Raw genomic sequence first — 25,550 nt, forward strand, 5'->3', positions numbered from 1 at the left:
TCCCCTTCCAATTTCCCCCAATTCTTCTCCTAACTCCCCAGGTCCTCCATGCTATTTGTTATGCTCCACAAATAAGTGAAACCATATGATAATCGACTCTCTCCGCTTGACTTATTTTATTTTTATTTGAATTTTTTATTGTGTTATGTTAGTCACCATAAAATACATCATTAGCTTTTGATGCAGTGTTCCAAGATTCATTGTTTATGCACCACACCCAGTGCTCCATGCAATACGTGCCCTTCTTAATACCCACCACCAGGCTCACCCAGCCCCGCACCCCCCTACCCTCCAAAACCCTCAGTTTGTTTCTCAGAGTCCACAGTCTCTCATGGTTTGTCTTCCCCTAAGATTTCCCCCAATTCATTTTTCCTTTCCTTCTCCTAATGTCCTCCATGTTATTCCCAAACAGTGTGGAGATTCCTTAAGAAATTAAAAATAGAGGGGCACCTGGGTGGCTCAGTGGGTTAAGCCTCTGCTTTCGGCTCAGGTCGTGATCCCAGGGTCCTGGGATCCAGCCCTGCATCGGGCTCTCTGCTCAGCCGGGAGCCTGCTTTCTCCTCTCTCTCCGCCTGCCTCTCTGCCTCCTTATGATCTCTCTCTCTATCAAATAAATAAATAAATAAAATCTTAAAAAAAAAAAGAAATTAAAAATAGAGCTGCCTTATGACCCTGCAATTGCACTACTGAGTATTTACCCCAAAGATACAGATGGAGTGAAAAGAAGGGCCATCTGTACCCCAATGTTCATAGCAGCAATGGCCACAGTTGCCAAACTGTGGAAAGAGCCAAGATGCCTTTCAATGGACAAATGGATAAGGAAGATGTGGTCCATATACACTATGGAGTATGATGCCTCCATCAGAAAGGATGAAAACCCAACTTTTACTTATTTATTTATTTATTAATTATTAATTAATTTTTTAAAAATAAACATATAATGTATTTTTATCCCCAGGGGTACAGGTCTGTGAATCACCAGGTTTACACATTTCACAGCACTCACCATAGCACATACCCTCCCCAATGTCCATATCCCCACCACCCTCTCCTGTCCCCCCTTCCCCCAGCAACCCTCAGTCTGTTTTTTGAGATTGAGTCTTTTATGGTTCGTCTCCCTCCCAATCCCACCTTCTTTCATTTTTTTCTTTTCCTACCGCCCAAGCCCCCAAATTGCATCTCCACTTCCTCATATCAGGGAGATCATATGATAGTTGTCTTTCTCTGATTGACTTATTTCGCTAAGCATAATACCCTCTAGTTCCATCCACGTCGTCGCAAATGGCAAGATTTCATTTCTTTTGATGGCTGCATAGTATTCCATTGTGTATATATACCACATCTTCTTTATCCATTCGTCTGTCGATGGACATCTAGGTTCTTTCCATAGTTTGGCTATTGTAGACATTGCTGCTATAAACATTCAGGTGCATGTGCCCCTTCGAAGCAGTACATTTGTATCTTTAGGATATATACCCAGTAGTGCAAACGCTGGGTCATAGGGTAGCTCTATTTTCAGTTTTTTGAGGAACCTCCACACTGTTTTCCAGAGTGGTTGCACCAACTTGCATTCCCACCAACACTGGAGGAGGTTTCCCCTCTTTCCGCATCCTCGCCAGCATCTGTCATTTCTTGACTTGTTAATTTCAGCCATTCTGACTGGTGTAAGGTGGGATCTCATTGTGGTTTTGATTTGTATTTCCCTGATGCCAAGTGATGTGGAGCATTTTTTCATGTGTCTGTTGGCCATCTGCATGTCTTCTTTGCAGAAATGTCTGTTCATGTCCTCTGTCCATTTCTTGATTGGATTATTTGTTCTTTGGGTGTTGAGTTTGCTAAGCTCTTTATAGATTTTGGATACTAGCCCTTTATCTGATATGTCGCTTGCAAATATCTTCTTCTCCCATTCTGTCAGTTGTCTTTTCATTTTGTTCACTGTTTCCTTTGCTGTGCAAAAGCTTTTGATCTTGATGAAGTCCCAATAGTTCATTTTTGCCCTTGCTTCCTTTGCTTTTGGTGATGTTTCTAGGAAGAAATTGCTGTGGCTGAGGTCGAAGAGGTTGCTGCCTGTGTTCTCCTCAAGGATTTTGATGGATTCCTTTCTCACATTGAGGTCTCTCATCCATTTTGAGTCTATTTTCATGTGTGGTGTAAGGAAATGATCCAATTTCATTTTTCTGCATGTGGCTGTCCAATTTTCCCAACACCATTTATTGAAGAGGCTCTTTTCCATTGGACATTCTTTCCTGCTTTGTCGAAGATTAGTTGACCATAGAGTTGAGGGTCTATTTCTGGGCTCTCTATTCTGTTCCATTGATCTATGTGTCTGTTTTTGTGCCAGTACCATGCTGTCTTGATGATGACAGCTTTGTAATAGAGCTTGAAGTCCGGGATTGTGATGCCACCGACTTTGGCTTTCTTTTTCAATCTTCCTTTGGCTATTCTAGGTCTTTTCTGGTTCCATATAAATTTTAGGATTGTTTGTTCTATTTTTTTGAAAAAAATGGATGGGATTTTGATAGGGATTGCATTAAATGTGTAGATTGCTTTATGTAGAATAGACATTTTCACAATATTTGTTCTTCCAATCCATGAGCATGAAACATTTTTCCATTTCTTTGTGTCTTCCTCAATTTCTTTCATGAGTACTTTATAGTTTTCTGAGCACAGATTCTTTGCCTCTTTGGTTAGGTTTATTCCTAGATATCTTATGGTTTTAGGTGCAGTTATAAATGGGACTGACTCCTTACTTTCTCTTTCTTCTGTCTTGTTGTTGGTGTAGAGAAATGCAACTGATTTCTGTGCATTGACTTTATATCCTGACACTACTGAATTCCTGTACAAGTTCTAGCAGTTTTGGAGTGGAGCCTTTTGGGTTTTCCACATATAGTATCATATCATCTGCAAAGAATATTAATTTGACTTCTTCTTTGCCGATTTGGATGCCTTTAATTTCCTTTTATTGTCTGATTGCTGAGGCTAGGACTTCTAGTACTATGTTGAACAGCAGTGGTGATAACGGACATCCCTGCCATGTTCCTGACCTTAGTGGAAAAGCTTTCAGTTTTTCTCCATTGCGAATGATATTTGCGGTGGGTTTTTCATAGATGGCTTTGATAATATTGAGGTATGTGCCCTCTATCCATACACTTTGAAGAGTTTTAATCAGGAAGGGATGCTGTACTTTGTCAAATGCTTTTTCAGCATCTATTGAGAGTATCATATGGTTCTTATTCTTTCTTTTATTAACGTGTTGTATCACATTGATTGATTTGCGGATGTTGAACCAACCTTGCAGCCCTGGAATAAATCCCACTTGTTCATGGTGAATAATCCTTCTAATGTACTGTTGGATCCTATTGGCTGGTATATTGGTGAGAATTTTTGCATCTGTGTTCACCAAGGATATTGGTCTGTAATTCTGTTTTTTGTGGGATCCTTGTCTGGTTTTGGGATCAAGGTGATGCTGGCCTCATAAAATGAGTTTGGAAGTTTTCCTTCTATTTCTATTTTTTGGAACAGTTTCAGGAGAATAGGAATTAATTCTTTAAATGTTTGGTAGAATTCCCCTGGGAAGCCGTCTGGCCCTGGACTTTTGTTTGTTTGGAGATTTTTGATGACAGTTCAATCTCCTTACTGGTTATGGGTCTGTTCAGGTTTTCTATTTCTTCCTGGTTCAGTTGTGGTAGTTTATATGTCTCTAGAAATGTATCCATTTCTTCCAGATTGTCGAATTTGTTGGTGTAGAGTTGCTCATAGTATGTTCTTATAATTGTTTGTGTTTCTTTGGTGTTGGTTGTGATCTCTCCTCTTTCATTCATGATTTTATTTATTTGGGTCCTGTATCTTTTCTTTTTGATAAGTCTGGCCAGTGGTTTGTCAATCTTATTAATTCTTTCAAAGAACCTGCTCCTAGTTTCTGTGATTTGTTCTATTGTTTTTTTTTTTTTTTTTTTTTTTTTTTTTTTTTTTTTTTTTTTAGTTTCTATTTCATTGATCTCTGCTCTGATCTTCATGATTTCTCTTCTACTTATGGGTTTAGGCTTTCTTTGTTGTTCTTTCTCCAGTTCCTTTAGGTGTAGGGTTAGGTTGTGTATTTGAGACCTTTCTTGTTTCTTGAGAAAGGCTTGTACTGCTATATATTTTCCTCTCAGGACTGCCTTTGTTGTGTCCCACAGATTTTGAACTGTTGTGTTTTCATTATCATTTGTTTCCATGAATTTTTTCAATTCTTCTTTAATTTCCTGGTTGACCCATTCATTTTTTAGAAGGATGCTGTTTAGTCTTCACGTATTTGGGTTCTTTCCAAATTTCCTCTTGTGATTGAGTTCTAGCTTCAGAGCATTGTGGTCTGAAAATATGCAGGGAATGATCCCAATCTTTTGATACCGATTGAGAATTGATTTATGACCCAGGATGTGTCTATTCTGGAGAATGTACCATGTGCACTAGAGAAGAATGTATATTCTGTTGCTTTGGGATGGAATGTTCTGAATATATCTGTGATGTCCATCTGGTCCAGTGTGTCATTTAAGGCCTTTATTTCCTTGTTGATCTTTTGCTTAGATGATCTGTCCATTTCAGTGAGAGTGGTGTTAAGGTCCCCTACTATTTTTTATTATTGTTGATGTAATTTTTTGATTTTGTTATTAATTGGTTTATATAGTTGGCTGCTCCCCTGTTAGGGGCATAGATATTTAAAATTGTTAGGTCTTCTTGTTGGACAGACCCTTTGAGTATGATATAGTGTCCTTCCTCATCTCTTATTATAGTCTTTGGCTTAAAATCTAATTGATCTGATATAAGGATTGCCACCCCAGCTTTCTTCTGATGGCCATTAGCATGGTAAATTGTTTTCCACCCCCCTCACTTTAAATCTGGAGGTGTCTTCGTGTCTAAAATGAGTTTCTTGTAGGCAGCATTTTGATGGGTTTTGTTTTTTTATCCATTCTGAAACCCTGTGTCTTTGGATTGGGGCATTTAGCCCATTAACATTAGGGTAACTATTGAGAGATATGAATTTAGTGCCATTGTATTGCCTGTAAGGTGACTGGTATTGTATATTGTCTCTGTTTCTTTCTGATCTACTACTTTTAGGGTCTCTCTTTGCTTAGAGGACCCCTTTCAATATTTCCTGTAAAGCTGGTTTGGTGTTTGCAAATTCTTTCAGTTTTTGTTTGTCCTGGAAGCTTTTAATCTCTCCTTCTATTTTCAATGATAGCCTAGCTGGATATAGTATTCTTGGCTGCATGTTTTTCTCATTTAGCACTCTGAATATATCATGCCAGCTCTTTCTGGCCTGCCAGGTCTCTGTGGATAAATATGCTGCCAATCTAATATTTTTACCATTGTATGTTACAGACTTCTTTTCCCAGGCTGCTTTCATGATATTTTCTTTGTCACTAAGACTTGTAAATTTTACTATTAGGTGATGGGGTGTGGACCTATTCTTATTGATTTTGAGGGGTGTTCTTAGCACCTCCTGCATTTTGATATTTGTTCCCTTTTCCATATTAGGGAAATTCTCTACAATAATCTCTCTTTTGCTCCCCTCTCTCTTTCTTCTTCTTCTGGAATCCCAATTATTCTAATGTTGTGTCGTCTTATGGTGTCACTTATCTCTTGAATTCTCCCTTCGTGGTCCAGTAGCTGTTTGTCTCTCTTTTGCTCAGCTTCTTTATTCTCTGTCATTTGGTCTTCTATATCGCTAATTCTTTCTTCTATCTCATTTATCCTAACAGTAAGAGCTTCCATTTTTGATTGCACCTCATTAATAGCTTTTTTGATTTCAACTTGGTTAGATTTTAGTTCTTTTATTTCTCCAGAAAGGGCTTTTATCTCTCCGGAGAGGGTTTCTCTAATATCTTCTATGCCTTTATCGAGCCCGGCTAGAACCTTGAGAATCGTCATTCTGAACTCTAGATCTGTCATATTACCAATGCCTGTATTGATTAGGTCCCCAGACTTTGGTACTGCCTCTTGTTCTTTTTTTTTGTGCTGAGTTTTTCCACCTTGTCATTTTGTTCAGATATGATTTGCTTTCTCCTCCTCTTGAATTCCGCTGTTCTCCTTGGTGAGTGACGTTGGTCTTAGCTGGATTTCTTATTGATCTTCTGGGGGAGGGGCCTGTTGTAGTGATTTTCAAGTGTCTTTGTGCCAGGCGGAATTGCCCCGCCCTTACCAGGGACTGGGCTAAATAATCAGCTTTGGTTTTCTTTCGGGAGCTTTTGTTCCCTGATCGCTTTCCGTAGAGTTCTAGAGGATGGGAAGGAAGATGGTGGCCTCCTAATCTCTGGCCCGGAGGAGCCGAGAGCTTGGGGTCCCGCTCTTCACTGTGCCCTCAGAGAAAAGCGCCCAACTGCCCCATCTCCCTGGCCTCTTGTCATGCTTGGAGGAAAGCGCTCAACTGTTCGCACTTGGAGAAAAACACCCGGTTGCTTCCGTCTCTGTGGCCTCTGGCCGTGCTCTGAGCTCACCCAGCCTGTGACCAGTTCAAGGTAACCCTGAGTTGAGAGCTCCCTCCTCAGCTCTGTCACTGTAGCCGGCTTCCCTGCTCTAATACCTGTGAGCTCTGCAACACTCAGACACCCCCGGTCCTTCTGTGACCCCATGGGACTTGGGGTTACACTGACCCTGTGTGGGCTTACCCCCGGTTTAGCCTCTGGAGCGATGTCCCTCCATGGAGTAGACTTTTAAAAGTCCTGGTTTTGTGCTCTGTTGCTCCGCTGCTTGCCGGGAGCCGGACCCTCCCCCCGCGGTCTATCTTCCCGTCACTTTGGATTTACTTCTCCGTAGGTCCTACCTTTCAGAAAGTGATCAATTTTCTGTTTCTAGAATTGTTGCTCTTCTCTTTGATTTCCCATTGGATTTGTAGGTGTTCGCAATAGTTAGATAAACTATCTAGCTGATCTCCTGCTACCTGATGTAGTCTCAGCCTGCTACTTCTCTGCCATCTTGATTCCTCCCCCAAACCCAACTTTTGTACCAACATGGATGGGACTGGAGGAGATTATGCTGAATGAAATAAGTCAAGTTGAGAAAGTCAATTATCATATGGTTTCACTTACTTGTGGAAAACCATATTTTAAAAACTAGACTTACGATGGGCAATATGTATGATTGAGGAGAATAAATTTGAATGCCTAGACATGTTGAATTTTCAAAACTTTTTACATATGGTGATAAACATGTACGATAAGAAAACATACATCTGCATGTCCAGATCTGGTTGCTTGTACCCACATTAATGGCATCTGTCTTTCAGGCTCTATGATGCTGATTTCAGTTCATTTCCCATGCTCCTCTCTAGGGTTATCCTTCAGACCCTTTTTTGTGGTTTTCTTCCTCTGCCCACTTGCCACATGTTGCATGACTGCCAATGCTCCCCTGATCTTCGTCCTGTCACAATGAACACTGCCAGACCAGTTCCATCCCTGCCTGCAGCTTGAATTCCTATCTCTGTGCTGAGAAGCTCTTCCCCGACCTCGTCACCTGCTGCATCAGGATTCCTGAGAATCCCTCTGTCTGCACATGGGTGTGTCATGTTTAACCTTCTCTCTGTTATGTAACCAGAGCAATATTTCTAAATTCAGATCTCAGCATGTCTCTTCTTGGCTTCCCAGCCTGGTGAAGGTCCGTATCATTGTCAGCATAAAACCCAAATCACAAAGCACGGATTATCTGGCCCCTCTGACCCTCATCCAGGTCCCTCTCTTAACTCAGCCCTCTCAGCCACCATTGGTAATCTATGCTCTATTCATTCTAGATTGTTTTTATTTCTTTCTTGGAAACTTTATGCTCTCTTTTACTGTTCTACTTTAGAATATTCCACCTGTTTTTCCTAGGAACCATCTTTTCCTCTTACATGACCCCTGACTAGGTTAGGTTCAAGCCAGGCCTCACCTCCTCCAGGGAGCCTTCCAAGATCACCTATTTTTCCTCTCTTCAGTCTAGACTGGATGCCCTTCTTATGTCCTGATGAAACAACAGAGGATTATATTGACCTAGTTATTTGTATGAACACCCCCAGCCCCATTTAATTTCTAAGATTTGCAGACAATGGACCACTGATACTTGTCCATTTTTCTATCTTCTGGAATGATCCTAAAGCCTGGATCTCAATAAATGCTTTGTTAAGATTATAACACTGGAGATCGTGATTCAGGCTGCAACGGGGTCAAGGATATATGTTTTATTTTAAACAGTGTTTAAAGATAAATCTGCTTCCCAGCCAGATTTGGGACATTAATGTAGCTGATGAAGGAGGGTAACCTATACATAATACACAAAGAATTGAGGGTACAGAGAAGGTGCGTCCTCAATGGGTCTATGTAACATTCCCTATACTTTCAAAGCAATGAAGGCACTTGCTTTGTTAGATGATAAATCCAATAACTCAGACGTGGTGAAGAAATACTGTTTCTATTAAGTCCTGAATGTATTTATTGAGCACTTGGTGTCAAACACTGTGCCAGGAGGCAGAGTATATTCTGCTCTTTCAGGAAGCTTAGAAATTAGGTGGGAATCAAGTCATCAGCACCTCCAATGACATGGGACTTAATCAGGTTCTGCTTTGAATAATCTCTCCCATTATCTCTCTGTATATCAGATGCCTCTTCCTCCACTCGTTAGAAGAGTAGTAAAAACCCATTTTGCCAGGAATTCAGAGGAGATGCTTCTCGTAAAGTTTGTAATGCACTTGCAAGATAAGTCATGGATATGTCCAAAGTAAAGGGAAACCCACAAACCCACCTTTCCTGTCTTAGGTTGGTCCTCTGGAGGGGTGGGGACTCAGTCTGGAGGAGCTCACAGATGGGGAGGACTTGGCTCTTAGGGAGAGACTTGGAGGGGTGATAGGACTGGAGCTAACTTTTGAATCAGGGTTGAGATTAGACTTGTCTAGGGAGAGATGAGGAAGTGCAGATGGGCACGGGTATTGCAGGGGGCAGCCTGGATGCATTTGGGCATCTGTGTGCACACTGAGCCTGCCGCAGAGGAGAGGAGAGCAGGGTCTCGGCATGACACAAAGTGTGGTTACAGGTGTGGGAGTCCCAGAGGACAGTAAAACTTTCTAAGCAGTGTCCATCAAAGAGAAGAAGAAAGAGAACATCAAAAGGATTTAAACAATTGAATAAGTGCCAAGTTTCCCTATATTATTGCAACTTTAATCATCTGCTTCAAATTTCTTAGCAAAATATTGACTCTGTATTACATTTCAATGAGAATACCATGTATTAGAGCAGCAACCTTCAAACTTCACTATGTGATAGAAATAGGCATTTCTGGGAACACGTGGGTCTTCAGCTGTTCACCTAGAAATTTGGGTTCGGTCGGTTTGATGTGGAGCCCACCCAATGTGGATATCAAGTTTCTTGCCGTTGAGAACGTCTGCAGCAGCGAATGCCCAAGGAAATTTTATGATCGGCATTGCCAAAATTCAGTGCAAGCTTTCAGTAGATCAAGAAAACTATTCTCTTTCCAAGCTAAGAAGTTAGTTATCATTAACCTTAACGAAAGGTGATTTTGCTGTAAAGTGTTGTACTAAAGCTAGGCAGACATTGTGCACAGGGACATGGGCTGGTGTGTGTTTGCAACAGCGGTCGGGCATTTGTGTGACTTCTGTGCAAACACAGAGGTCTGCAGAGGGAACGACAAGCGTTACCCGCCAAAGAGCAAATGTGGCCATGGAGGCTGGTTTTGAGTCATAACTGGACCAAAAGCAGTGAGTCCTTTTTCTCTTCTTCTCTAATGTAAAACTGGGCTGTATTTTTTCATATTTGGTAAAAAGTATGCTTCCGATCTTCAACTCAGAGAGCCAAGCTGTAGCTGAGAGCACATTTTTAGAACTGATTTATGGGCCCCAGAAGGCCGCCTGAAGAAAGATCTCTTTGGTTTCCGATGTTCTATTTTTTTTTAATTACTTTGTATCTGATTGAGATAGTTAAAGTTTTCAGCATGGGAATTTTGCATACAGATTGGGCACTGCTTTGAAACCTCTTCTCCAATGCATATTTCATGATTAGCATCCTCAAACCCCAAAACCTCTATGGAAAAAAGTATATTCTGTATCTTTGTGGTTCGTTTAATAAACTGGAGGTAGACAAATTAAAGCACCTGCCCCTTCATTTACTAAGAAATACTTTTAAAAACAACACTTGGAATATTTGAAAATGGCATTGGACAACAACAAAACTACTAAAGAAGAAAAAGATTTCATCTTTAAATATGGACTTTTTAATGAGAACATTTTAGAAAGAATGACTTTACAAGCTGTCATGAGAAAAGTCAGCTCATTTTAGAGAACATGGTGGGCTAACAGCTTTTTTTCTCTCGATCTCATGGATTAAGAAAACAGATGTAAAGTGAGTTTAGATGCCATCAGAGCTATGCCTTCAGCTTAATTTCTGATGGAAGCACCAAGTGCTGATGGAAGGACATGGGTGTGAGGACCGATCTCTGCAGGTCAGGAATGAAAGACTTTCTAGGGTTGAGACATGAAAGATCTTCTCTCAAACACAGATTTCCTATTTCCTTGGTAGAAAACTGACCCTGCTCCAGTGAATTTCAGGATCTCCAATCCCCATGAACCCTCTCCCATAGGACTTGTTGTCTACCTACATGTCTTCAGGGACATGCAGATGGAAAAGTCCTGCTCCAGGTGTCTTCTTTTCATCTTCCGTTCTCTAAGTGACATCACTAGTTCCTCTCTCCAGACCCATCCCCCTCACTTTACCATGTTAACTCAACTGCTAGTACTTGGACCTTCGTGAGGCTCCCAGATGCAGGCTATCTTTTCTCCACTGCCAGTGTGACTTCCATTGTCATGGACCTCCTTCCATTCCTGGTCTCCTAAGCACTGTTCTCATAATTCTGCAAACCTGAAGATTTTCTCTTCACTGTAGACAGAATGACATTTCTAAATTTCAAGTTCAGTGTAACCTTTCTGTACTTAAAACTCTCCAGTGTCCTTCCCCCAGGAGACAGGAGGCAGGTCTCCTGCTCATGGCTCACTGTGCCCTGCAGCATCTCCCCACTCCACTTTCTCTTTCAAGGTCATCTTTCTCCACCTTGCACTTTCTGCATTAGCTGGATTTAGCTGGTAGTTTCTTCAATTTACTTTGCTCTGTTTTGTGGTAAGATCTTTGCATACTCCATTTTTGTTTCAAATAAGATTTGCCTTTCTTTTCCTCTGGGAAACACCTCCTTGTCCTCCAGAGCTCAACTCAAACACAGGGCCTCCAGAAAGTCTTTTTCATTTGGCTTAGGCATCCCCTTCGCCGCTTGCCTGCCGTCCCCATACCCAGCATGATCTGCACAGACTGTTCACCCTCGAGCTGAGAGACACGCGTTCCTCTTACAACCTCATTGCAACTAAGGTTCATTCAACCAGGCTAGGGGAAATCTACCCTCCCAGCTTCCCCTTTTCATGCCTTGAGGGTATGGAGCGAGGTACCTGTCATGTAAGATTCTCAAGGAGGACCCCTGCAAACAGGTTAATTGCTCCTGTAGCTTTACTCTGTTACTACGTTTCGACTCACACTGAGTTTACCTTCTCTGACTTTTTTCTTTTTGGAATCCCCAGGACATTGGGGGTTTGATTAAAAAGGTTTCTGGGATATATTTATGTGTGCATGATTTCATGTTTTCAGGTTTATACAGTGATTGCCTGGTATGCAGACATGGACCAAATATCAACTATCTTGAAAAGCTTGGCTAATATAGAGCAGTAGTTTTCACAAGAGCTAACATGAGAAGCAGCCCAGGTGTCTGTCAACAGAGGAATGAACGGATGAGCAAGATGTAGTAGATGCAGGGAGCGGAATGCTATTCAGTCCCACAAAGGAGGGACGTTCTGACACCTGCAACCTCTGGGAGATTTCTTACGGATGAGCCTTAAGGACATTATGCCGAGTGAAAAAACCCAGTAAGCAAAGGACAGATACTGCCTTATTCCATTTATATGAGGGCCCTGGTCTAGTCAGATTCATAGAGACAGAAAGTAATGGTGGTTGCTAGAGCTGGGGAAGGAGGATTGGGAAGTTAGTGCTTAAGGGTGCACAGTGTCAGGTTTGCAAGATGAAGAGATATGTGACACGTGGTGGGGATGGTCGCACAACACTGTGAACGTGCTTGATGCCCCTGAACTGGACCCTTAGAAATGGTTAAGAAGTAAATTTTATGGTATGTGTATTTTTACTATAACAAATGAACAAACAAACCCTGATGTGAGCTCTTCTGGATCTGCCTGGTACATTCATTTGTGGCCAGCTCACAAGGAGCATCTGCACTGGTGGGTGGAGAGGACCAGTTTTATGACAAAGAGCGCAAATGCTCTGGTTTCCACAGGACTTTTGCAACATACCCAATTGTTGATTTGAGAGTTTGGTCATTGTTGGGAAGACCTTCTTTGTTTTAACTTACTGAACATTTAAAAAATTTATTTATTTTAGGGAGAGAGAGAGAGCTAACACAGAAATAGGGAAAGAGACAGAGGGAGAGGGAGACAAAGAATCTTAAGCAGATTCTTTGCTATGCATGGAGGGGCTTGATCTCATGACCCTGAGGTGACGACCTGGGACAAAACCAAGAGCTAGCCACTTAACCGACCGAGCCACCCAGGAGTCCCTGTCTTTGGATAATTCTGAAAGGGGTATTGCCCTCAGTGTCTTCTAATCCAGTGTTGGGAGATTTCTTACAGTAGGAGATAGGAGAACTTAACATTTCTCTGAGCCTGAAGCTGCCTCTCCAGCTTGGGCAGTACAAGCGTGACGCGTGATTGCTTTCCCTCAACACATGAGAACTCAGACGTGTTGTCGCATCTCCTGAGCCCATAGCATTTTTGCATGACATTCTCTCTTCACTGACCTATCTCTGAACTCTGCTGTGGAAACAAAAACAAATTCTGGGGAATCTAAAAATAGGATGACATAGAACTAAGTCAGCACTAAGATTGAATTTGAAGGATATATAATGCTGATATTCAAAAACTTGTTAGAAAAACCCCAATTGTTAATGATGCTTTTCCAAAACTTGAGAACTTGTCTAATGAAAATGTAAATTGAAATAAGTTGAAAGGAACACATTTTACACCAGGAGTAAAGGGATCACATGTTGGGTTTAGGAGATTAGAGTGGAATTGAGTTATATTTTGTAAGGAATCTGACAAAAGAGATACATTAGTGCTGAGAATAAAGATACAAATCAATAGATATTCCTTCTGCAGTTTAAGAAATGAAGTCAGTCTGCTGGTACGAAGCAGACAGAATGCAAATCCCATCCAAGATGCTCCCGTGGGCTTCGTTTTAAAGCAAACACAGAATCTAATGATCTGAGGTTTGATGGACTGATTGACACACCCAACTATTACAAAATAGAAATGTTAGTGACTTTAAGTCATAAAATTGGGAAATTTTTAATAAAAATATTTCTGAAAAAAAAAAACTTTAATTTCTAGAGATTTTCCATAGGCGTCTTCTGTACGTGACTTCCATCCTTGGTGCCTTTGGATGCCCTGCTGCTCCGTGCTGACTGCCTTTAGAGACCGACTTCTGTAGGTGTGCCCTGAGGACCAGACAGGTGTCAGTCCCACCTTCTCCTCCAAAGCATTGCCTGGAAAACCAGGACTATTTTATGACAATTTCTAGCAACTCCTTCAAGCAGGAGGCACTTAGCTTGTGAAATTGGTTTAGAGGAGGTTTTCTTCTCTGTGAAGAATATTGCATCTGTGTTGAAAGGTTTAACACAACCAGATGTTCTTAAAGGTTTCCGAAGTCCCGGGTCACTGTGGAGGCCATTGGGAAGGTCAATGGGCAATGCTCTTCCCACCCATGTGCCACCCCATCCAAAGTTTAGCATCCCTTTTGAAGCTTTTATTTACTTATTTATTTTTATTTAAAATTTTATTTCTATGGGAACGCCTGGGCGGCTTAGGCAGTTAAACATTTGACTCTTGGTTTGGGCTCGGGTTGTGATCTCAGGGTCCCGTGATTGAGCCCTGCGTTGGGTTCCAGGCACAGCCGGATTCTGCTTGATTCTCTCTTTCTCTGGTCCTCCCCATGCTCTCTCACTCCTTCTCCCTAAAATGAATGAATAAATCTTTAAAAAATAAAATTTTATTTCTATGAAATAAACCTTAGAATCTCTTTCTTGTCAGTTTATTCAATACAATGATATTTCTAAGATGTGGAACACAAAGCAAATTTTAAAACATTGTTATTGCTAAAAACCATCTAGAACTACCTTGCATTTTTCCTAGACACAAAACTCTTCCTATGCTTAATGTTCATGTTTTTATTTGGTTTCCTAAATTCCTCAGTTTCTTCAAAATTCTTAAGATGGTCCTCACTTCCTGGGAGAGCCTGCTTAACTGAGATTTGAGGACACCTTTTCAGAACATGAGCAGTGTATTCTACAGAAACATTGTATCAGTAAATACTTATTTGTGATATTATGTCAACAATTTTGGTATTTTGCCTTCAGGATCTTCCTCAACATTTTTTATGAAATGGGAAGAACTTCATGTCACATGAAGATTAAAGATACACTTAAATCCTCTTGAAAGCTGGTAGAGGCAGCAAAGCCTCTTTACCTTGGTAAAGATACCAAGGTAAAGATTTATCTTGCTAAATTGCCAACTTGGAGTTCCTCATTTCTAGGTTTTGACATTATCTGGGGAACTTAGCTAACATAATGCGTTTCAACCTGTCTTAGCCTCACTAATTACTTCAGGTCATTATGATCTCCCCACTATTCAGATTACCTTGGTCTAGGAAGTCTTAACATGGGCTGTCACATGAAGGTTTTTTTTTTTTTTTTTGTAATGATACAATTGAATTAATTACCTTTTCCCCCTGCCGTTTCAATGTTTCTACCATTCACTTTTTTTTTTTAGGGTTTCTTCTTTTTTAATATTATAATTTTATTTTTTTTCCCAGTGTTCCAAGATTCATTGTTTATCTTTTGAACTCCTTGAAAACACAGCAGCTTGTTTTATCTGCACATCACAATGATAAATGTATTTGTTAGGGGAGCTAGTGAGGATGCAAATTTAGATACCAAGATAGGATCTGGGATTTCTTTTTTTTTTAAATATAGCAATAGAAAGTGTAATATTGGGACACTCTGATGAGAAAGCAGCAAGAGTAACTGACTTTCACCTTGAGATTCGGCTGTGTCCGTAGTTTACGTGTTTACATCCATTGCAAATGTGCTTTGTTTATGAACTGAAATGCCAGAATGTCAGTGCCCTTGGTCAAGGGATCCCAGCCCAGTGATTTACAGTGTGTCTTACTCTTGTGAGAAATGGAGGCCTATAAAGAAAGTCACCACAGAGTCCTTGTCCTGAGGGGTGACAGGATAATATTTGAACAAATAAGTACATTAGCACACTTACTTCAACATCAACGGCAATCAGGAAATGTTCCTTAAAATGAAAAGAAAATGACATACAATTACAAATAACACAACTAAATGTTATATATTTTATTCGGAGTCACACAGACCACGCGGAGGTTCAGGAGAGTTACAATGCGAGGCATTATGTCAGCCTTCGTAAGAATCTGTGGACAGACGACCTTCACAGCATCCACCTGATGACGTCACCTCCATAACAAATCCACAAAGAAGGACCTTCCTAAATTCATCCCAAATCTTTTTCAATGTCTTTGAAAATCTACTTCTTATGAAAGACTATGTATGTTAATGCTAATTTATGCTACATTAAGTTGTGATATTCCGTAAAGCAAAGTTTTCAAAATACTAAAGTGTCTCCTTCCTAGTCTTTTGAAAGTTTTAGGTTCTATGTTTATATGTTTTGGAAAACAACAAAAATAAAAATTTCAAGTATTTTTATTTTCCTGGTGATTTAAAAGAAATATATGCATCATAATTAGTGTGGGAAAACAGCATAAACATGGAGAAAAAAGTGCCTTCTGATAACTGGATAGAATATCTCAGTATCTTAATCTCTGTTTTCTTAATTTTCAAGTATACATTTATTTCGTGTTTCCATTAGGTGGCACTGTGACAATATTGATGGAGGGAGCAAATCCTTCCTTTCCTAGCAAATGTAGATTTCTTTTGTAATTCTGACTTTATTTCACTAGCTTTTAAAACCCTGTTATATGAGGGATTTTAGTCATTATACAGCTCGGGGTGCCACAGAAGTAGGTGTCAGTCTTCACTCTGACACTCATGATCCAAAGGTCGAGAATCACGGAAGCAGTGGGAATGGACTGTACCAGGTCAGAGTTGCCCCCCAAAGTCTGAGGCAATCCAGCTCTGCTCTGGAAAAGATATTCCCATAGGGAGCCCATGAGGAAAGGCGGTCGACAGGAACTAGAGCTTCACTAGAGTCCTGGGGGAGGAAGGAGGGCTTTGTTTTCTAGAATGGGCACTGGCACTGTTTTCTAGAATGCACCTGCTCTTCCACTGAAGGTTTGGTCTGCTGGTTGAGACACGTTTAGTGAATGGACTGCAGGATCCCTGAGCAGCCTTTGTTGGCCAGTCAAGATGGGATGCTTAGGGCAATGCAAATGGTGTCTCTGGGTCAGACTCCTGCAGCCACTGTGGACAAGCCCCTTAGTCTGGGTGCAGCTGGGGCCTATGTGGTTTCAGGATACATCCAGGCAAGGTTGGGAACGTCCCTCCCTCCAAAGTGTCTCGTCTGGCAAAGACGAAAGAACAGCAGGGGAAAGAGTTTGAGATCATCAGGAGCACACCTTCACACGGAAGCGCACGGTGACTGACTGCGCAGACCACACATCCCGAACACAGAGGTGTTCTCACCACACCAGCACAGCACGACTCTGCAGGTGGTAGGTGTGTTAACCATCTTGACTGTGGCGATTTCACATTGGATATGTATATTAAATCGTCATCTTGCACACATTTAAGAAAACAAACCAATATCATGATGTTAAACCTAAATATATGTATAAGTTTTGCCAACCAAACCTCAGTGAAGTCGGAAATAATTTAAGAAAATAATAGGGCATCGGCTTTGGCTTGTTGATGCCATGGACTATTGGAATATTGGTGAGAACATGATTAACATACTCTGTTACACGTGATTTTAGGTATAGAAAAAGTGTTATTTCGGTGGTAGTTGTAAATGTACAAAAATGGCCAAATTAAGATAGGAACTTAGATCTCAGGTCTTTGTAGATACTACCTGTAAAAGCCTCAAACGGCTGAAATGTAGTTTTGAGAATAGTTTCCATGTTTGCACTTATGAAATGGTTTTTGGTTAGATGTCTCTTTGATGCTTGTTTAAATTCTCTTAAACATATGGTCAAATATATGCTTTATAATAGGAAACTTATTAAAATAGTTTGTGATAGTGCTCAGGTCTGGAAAAAAATATAAAAAGAATAGAGTTTAAGTCTCTAGTAGATACAAATACTAAGAATAATCTTGTGTTCCTCCTAGCCACAATTACCTGAAAGCTGAAGTATCATACATCCTGTCTCCGGTGCCCTTCAGACAGCACTGATCTCTTTGGACCGTGAGACCACAAGGTTGCTCATCGTGGATAAGGTCATCTATGGCCGCCTCTGTGTTCATTCCTTTCAGATTGTGTTGGGTGTGAGGTAGGGTTCCCCAAATCCCAGAGAACATATACCAAGGTCATATGAACTCAGAACAAGGTAGGAATGGGTCAAACCAAAAAGCCCCATGTGGATGAGATCCATTTTGGAAATTGTGTGTGACTTTCTCCATAGGCATAGAATGAGTGGATTCCGAGTCTCTCTAGGAGAGGGGGGTCAGCGTATGCTCAGCATGCTGGATGGGGACCTCGTTGTAAACTCAGCAGCCACAGGACAGATGCAGTCACTCCCCTAGTGGACCCCTTCGTAGCCTTGGGTTTGGGTCACACGATTCTGCACATGACAGTGAAGGTCGTGTACAGCTCTAATAATGGTTTACTTTCCAGTGATCTGTTCACAAATTTACCACCACACACATATTTTTGAGAAATGGAGGGTATACAGCTGGACTGGGAGATGGAGTTTCCCTTCTGGTTCATGTAGTAGCTAAAAGGACACAGACATGCAGAACCAGGCCCCCCCAGCTCTAGATGTGTGGACTTAGAATCCAGACTTCCATCACATCTCCAAGCCATTCACAGCCACAATGCAGTTTGAGAAGCCCCTCCTGGTGTCCCTTACCTGGGACAATCAGGATAGTCCTAATGATCACAGAGAATCTGACTCTCACGTTCACCCATTACCCGCAAGGCTTCCTTGATCCCGCACGACTGCTGTCCCCTTTGCCATCCAACCCGAGCTGGGAGAGCTGGAGGAAGGGCATGAGACACCTTTGGATTGATTCGTTTTATGACTCCCCCTGAAGCTCTTGAGACATGCTTGCCACCCCCGAGTCTGGTGTCGTTAGTGCTGCTGATTGGCTCTGCAGAGAGGGAGAAGCCCAGCAGCTTCACAGTGTGGGAAGCTACCCTAACCTCTCCGTTAATGGTCAGATAATGAGCTATTTGCCATTTTATTAGTCTTTTTTCCAACAAGTCAGATAAATACTTTTGCTGTGGATGCTTCTATAGAATGAGCTTTGGACCGAGCACTCAGAATCAGCCATTGCCCCCTGAACAGTCATATTTCCGGAAGTCTTGGAAATATCTTTAATTAGAGAATTTAAATGAGAGCCTTGTCATGGATTCTCTTTTCCTCTTCCCACCCTCATTCCTATTAGTGTGTGAAAAATGGAAAGGATTCTCAAAAGTAGTGCAGGAGAAAATCTTGTAAATGATATCTTCATGTTAGGAGGGGAAGAAGGGTCAGGGCAGAAGGGAGCAACCCATCTCTGTCACCTCAACATGGGGGCAGTTGGGCTTCTCGGGGGCGCACTCAGCCTGTGGACACAAAGCCACATGGAAATTTATCTCCCTGCTCTGGCTCAGCTCTCTGACCCCCACTGACCCCCTGCTCCCCGGGGCTCCAGGGTCCTCTTGCTGTCTTTAATTGTGCTTCTCCGACTCTCCACTCTGCTCTCTCTCCTTGTCCCCTTTAACACCCTTCCTGTGGCCTCAGACTTGACATTCTGGAAACCCATGTAGCAGATGGTCTGGCTGTCTCTCCCAGGCAGGTTAGAATGATAATCACAACAGCTAAGTGAGGATGTGATCAAAGCATATAAATTCAAATGAATACAATTTAGGAAGGGAGGTCTCCCAAGTGGAGATTGGAGACTCCATGTTCAGACTTCAGTCTCATATCTGCTTTCCTCCACCCTACAACGTAGAGTCAGACAAACAAATCTCTCTCTACAGCAGGATGACAGAAGGGAAGACCTCTATTTGTTAATGATAACAATCTATCTGTTTGCTCATTTTATTTTTCTTTAGATTTGAATCCAGAAAAATATATATATACATTGGATAAGGTGCTTCTGAAAGCAGAATAGATATTTTTCTCCGTGTCTTGTCACACACGTCTTCTCCAACCTCCCTACATTGTCTGAACTTCCAATGCCTTGCACTCAGTCTGCAACATTATTGAAGACCCTGTTCTGTGTGCAAAGTCATGTATCTTTAACATAAAGAAAATAAATAGTCTTTTGTGATGCCTTTTTGGATTTCAAAAGTGCCCATTATTTTGACTGTTTTGATGCCATTATCGGCTACACAATGCAAAAGCAACTTTCTAAACAAAATTCAGCTACTGGAGATGTATTATTCCTTATTTTCACATGTCTCTTTGTTAGCTACATTATATCTGATAGCAAATTCATCTTTTGGCCCTTTGCTCAAAGAGCGATGAAGAATGTCCTACTCTCAGTGATAATAATGGTAATTATAAGTCATGCAGAGTTTTGCATCACCAAAGCATTTGCAGTCATCAATTAGCTAATTCAGACAACATCCCTAGGAGAGGACCACCTTGCTCCTCTCGATAATATTGTAATGCTCGGCCATTATGTGCTGAACTTTGACTCTGCTGTGAGAAGAACTGGTCTGATGGTTGAATTTAAATGCTAGTGTAATTTTCATCCATCCTTGTGGATGCTGCCATGAGCACATCTTTCTAAAATAAAATGCAGAGATCTAAATTTCTCAGTGATTTTATATATTTCTGTGCCTCTACAACCAAATGAGTCTTATTTCTCCTGCATGAGGGCATAGTCGGTGCAACACATTTCACATACGACTGGAGGTCCTCCCAACATTTCTAGGGTGTCTGCTATGTGCCACAGTAGAAATACACAACACAGTTACAAATCCACGAGAATCTGTGAATACAAGTCTGAGAAATGCAATCCTGCCCTTGAGAAATGTACACTTCTGTTCAGAGAGACAGACATTTAGACCAAATTTTCCATACAGCAGTTAAGGAAACAGCAGGAACTTAGAGGAGCAATTAGTAGATCATCACATTTTTATTACCTTGTTCTAAAAGCATTTATCATAGAGTGTCACATAACACCAAGAACTTGATAACTTTGAATAAGTTAGGGGTGGGTGCTGTGAGGTAGGGATACAGAAGAGCATACAGAGAGTGAACTCTTTAAACTAGATGGCTTCATTTTGTTTTCAACTCTAACAGTTGTTCTGACATAATGACCAATCATTCACTGTGTTGGGTTACTAGATACTTTTTGCTCTCTTAAAAGTAACTCCATGTGTGTTAGAGTTTGAGGGAATCAATAAAATTATTTTTGTGTCTGCTGCGTATAACAAGAGACATGCAGATATGTTCTTAAATGCACCAGGGTCTTTTGATCTTTATAAGGAATAATTGCCATCAGCTGGAAATTCTGGGAATTGAACTGGGAAGATGAGTCATAGGAACATAGAATGCTAGACCTAGACATGATCTCTTCTGGGATCCCTTGGGTTGATTTATTCCAGTTTGTTCATGGTACAAAAAATGAATCAGGAGCTAAAGGGATTGGTGACTTATTCCAGACCACACAAGATCTCATTAGGAGAAAGAGGAATGAAATCCGCACCTCTGGCTTTCTTGCACTTTTTCTCTCATCCCTGGAAATTAACTCACTGTGTTTTATGTGTTCTGTAGGACTTAGACGAAGAAGCTGGGAATTCGGGGTTAAGCAAAGTTAGTTTGAAAGCTGGCTTTTCCAACCGTAGGATGAAATTGAAAAGAGAGTGTAGTGATTGCATTTTAGCTGATTTTCAAAAGCAAAGTTCGGTACACTAATCGTAAGACAGCAGAAGTGACACATGCTAAGATAGTGTGAAGCTGCTTTTGTGCCCTTATCACCACTGTTTTGGGAGAACAGAAAATGGACGAGACTGGAGTTGAAGGGGCTAAAATTAGTATTTATTTGGGAAAAGTTACCCTTTTTCAAAGAGGAAGTCCAATCACTTCTACCAGATGGAGGACACTCCATCAGCATCTCCTAGAGACCATCTTCCTTCTGACATCTGGGGAGTGCTTCGGCTTTGTGACTGGAGATGTTTTTGACCCTAGCCAAGTTGTTCCTGAAGCAGAATGAGGAAGGGTGTCCAGATAGGGAGGCAGCTGCCCTGCCATCTGCCATCAACAGTGGAATGAGGATGCATGCTGGATTCCCAGTGTCAAGTGTACCGTCTTGGAATATTCTTCCCCATGGAGCCTCCTACCTGGGGTAGAAGATATGAGTACAAAGAAGCTACAGGTGAATCACTGTATACAGCAGGTAAGAATGCAACACCAACCCCATGACCTCTCCACATGACCTCCTTAGGAGGTCCTCAAAAGAACCCATGCCAGCATACCATGGGAGAAAACCCCAAAGCCGTAGTGCAAGTGTGCTAGTGAGACAAGACTTGTTCTTCCTAATGCTCTTTTCCCCTTGATGCACCTTCCTCTGGTGAGTGAGCTGGAGAGGTAGAGCAAACACATGGTGGGACAACCTAAGGTTGGGCTGATTTGAGGGAGGTCAGACATTTTCAGTGGGATGAAAGATTGGAATTTAGAGATTATTTTGAACCAGATGGTTTACTGTTTGAGGGTGCCCTGGTAAAGTATGAACTCTTCTCAAGGTTTCTTCCCTGAGGGAAGAGGAGCACATTGGAAGAAGAGAGAATCTGTACAGTGAGCCTGAATGGAAGCATTGAGAAGGAGTGACGTTGAGTTCTATTTCACCCTGTTTCACCAAACTCAGCTGATATTAGTCACACAACTTGGCAAGTTGTGAAAGACTTACCACAATGTCTCTTTTTTCTTACATTTCATGTTGCTTGAGTATCTACAAACTACCTGACCCCATGCTTGCCCCCAGTGAAACATAAAAGTAAAATAAAGACCTCTTGTTACTCCTCACCACTTATTATATATATATATATATATATGTATACATATATGTATACATATATATATATATATATATATATGAATAACAGGCTGGGAGAAATAGAGGGTAAGGTGTTCCACTTCAAGGATTTTGTTTCTTTAAGGAGATAAAACACAGAAATATAAATAGAAATGTAACAAAGCAAGAACAAGGAAGGATGGGGTTAAGAGACAAACAAACAAAAAGATTTGTCTATCCTTCATTTCAATGAGTTAAGAACTCTGGAGGGCACTCCCAGGACAGATAAATTCTGGATAAGAAACACTCTAAGGAATTACTGGTTTTATGAGAAACAGGAGAGGTTTCAAAGGATTCCAACCTTGAGAGGGAGAGAGAATGTGGAATCACTACAGCTGGATGGATGGACCCATGCTGGGAATCTGACAAATGCTGGACAGAAGGAGTGAAATGTCGTGTGGTAAACATGTGATCATGTCCAGATTCTAGGACTGCTGTATTTGGAGAAAAATAAAAACCAAGGGGTTTCAAGGAATGTCTAAAGGATCTGCTTTAACAAACAGAAAGAAAATGATTCTGGAAGTTCTGAGTGAGATTCAAGAAAAATAGCAAGTGGAGAGACCATCGTCTGTGGAAATCCAAGCTTTGTAAACTATAATACCAATCTTTTGACTAATTTATGGATTATGTTGAAAAAATTATAGATTGTGATAAAGTAATGTGTTGGACAGCAAAGCATCCAAGTAGGGAGGTCAACAAACTAAGTTAAGGTGTTTTTAGATTCTCTTATTGTTAGAGTGGGGTTTTAGATGTTCTTAATTTTGTATTTACATTTTATCTTGGGAAGATTGCAAGGTAATCATTTATAGAACAGAATTAGAATGAAATGAGTAGAAGTTGGACTAATCAAAGCAAGTTGGGCTAGTTATATTAATTTTATGCAAGATAGACTTTTCAGCCAAATGCATCGTTAGTGCAGACAGAAAGGGAAGGAAGTGTCTGCGTCACACTTGGTCGTGTAATCACGCCCTTCACAAAAGATGTAACATCTTCCGAGACAGAACTGGTAGAAAATGGAAGCACATATTTAAAAAAATGGTCTTATGCAACTACAACCATCACATATCACATATCACATATCACATATCACATAATAACTTCATTAGGTCAACAAGAATTCGTATACCCTGCTGTTAGGAGGATAATTTCTATAACAACTCGGGGAAATAATTCAACTTTATGTTGTAAAGCTGCTATTGGAAATAGCCAAAATTATAGAAATATTCAAATGCTGATTAATGGGAGAATGGATAAATAAATTATTATGCACTCATAGAATATAGCAATGAAAGCAATCATCATTGTGCCATATTCTTATTTTTTTTAATTTTATTTTTTTATAAATATATATATATTTTTTGGGATATGAATTTTTTTAATTTAATAAACATATATTTTTATCCCCAGGGGTACAGGTCTGCGAATCACCAGGTTTACACACTTCACAACACTCACCATAGCACATACCCTCCCCAATATCCATAACCCCACCCCCCTCTCCCAACCCCCTCCCCCCATCAACCCTCAGTTTGTTTTGTGAGATTAAGAGTCACTTATGGTTTGTCTCCCTCCCAATCCCATCTTGTTTCATTTACTCTTCTCCTACCCCCTTAACCCCCCATGTTGCATCTCCTCTCCCTCATATCAGGGAGATCATATGACAGTTGTCTTTCTCCGATTGACTTATTTCGCTAAGCATGATACCCTCTAGTTCCATCCACGTCGTTGCAAATGGCAAGATTTCATTATTTGATGGCTGCATAGTATTCCATTGTGTATATATACCACATCTTCTTTATCCATTCGTCTGTTGATGGACATCTAGGTTCTTTCCATAGTTTGGCTATTGTAGACATTGCTGCTATAAACATTCAGGTGCACGAACCCCTTCGGATCACTACGTTTCTATCCTTAGGGTAAATACCCAGCAGTGCAATTGCTGGATCATAGGGTAGTTCTATTTTCAACATTTTGAGGAACCTCCATGCTGTTTTCCAGAGTGGTTGCACCAGCTTGCATTCCCACCAACCGTGTAGGAGGGTTCCCCTTTCTCCGCATCCTCGCCAGCATCTGTCATTTCCTGACTTGTTAATTTTAGCCATTCTGACTGGTGTGAGGTGATATCTCATTGTGGTTTTGATTTGTATTTCCCTGATGCCGAGTGATATGGAGCACTTTTTCATGTGTCTGTTGGCCATCTGGATGTCTTCTTTGCAGAAATGTCTGTTCATGTCCTCTGCCCATTTCTTGATTGGATTATTTGTTCTTTGGGTGTTGAGTTTGCTAAGTTCTTTATAGATTTTGGACACTAGCCCTTTATCTGATATGTCATTTGGAAATATCTTCTCCCATTCTGTTTGTTCTCTTTTGGTTTAGTTGACTATTTCCTTGGCTGTGCAAAAGCTTCTGATATTGATGAAGTCCCAATAGTTCATTTTTGCCCTTGCTTCCCTTGCCTTTGGCAATATTTCTAGGAAGAAGGTGCTGTGGCTGAGGTCGAAGAGGTTGCTGCCTGTGTTCTCCTCGAGGATTTTGATGGATTCCTTTCTCACATTGAGATCCTTCAACCATTTTGAGTCTATTTTCGTGTGTGGTGTAAGGAAATGATCCAATTTCATTTTTCTGCATGTGGCTGTCCAATTTTCCCAACACCATTTATTGAAGAGGCTGTCTCTTTTCCATTGGACATTCTTTCCTGCTTTGTCAAAGATGAGTTGACCATAGAGTTGAGGGTCCATTTCTGGGCTCTCTATTCTGTTCCATTGATCTATGTGTCTGTTTTTGTGCCAGTACCAGGCTGTCTTGATGATGACAGCTTTGTAATAGAGCTTGAAGTCCGGGATTGTGATGCCACCGACTTTGGCTTTCTTTTTCAATATTCCTTTGGCTATTCGAGGTCTTTTCTGGTTCCATATAAATTTTAGGATTATTTGTTCCATTTCTTTGAAAAAAATGGATGGTACTTTGATAGGAATTGCATTAAATGTGTAGATTGCTTTAGGTAGCATAGATATTTTCACAATATTTATTCTTCCAATCCAGGAGCATGGAACATTTTTCCATTTCTTTGTGTCTTCCTCAATTTCTTTCATGAGTACTTTATAGTTTTCTGTGTATAGATTCTTAGTCTCTTTGGTTAGGTTTATTCCTAGGTATCTTATAGTTTTGGGTGCAATTGTAAATGGGATGGACTCCTTAATTTCTCTTTCTTCTGTCTTATTTGG

The sequence above is a fragment of the Lutra lutra genome, chromosome 2 (assembly GCF_902655055.1).
Source record: "Lutra lutra chromosome 2, mLutLut1.2, whole genome shotgun sequence".
Taxonomy (NCBI): domain Eukaryota; kingdom Metazoa; phylum Chordata; class Mammalia; order Carnivora; family Mustelidae; genus Lutra; species Lutra lutra.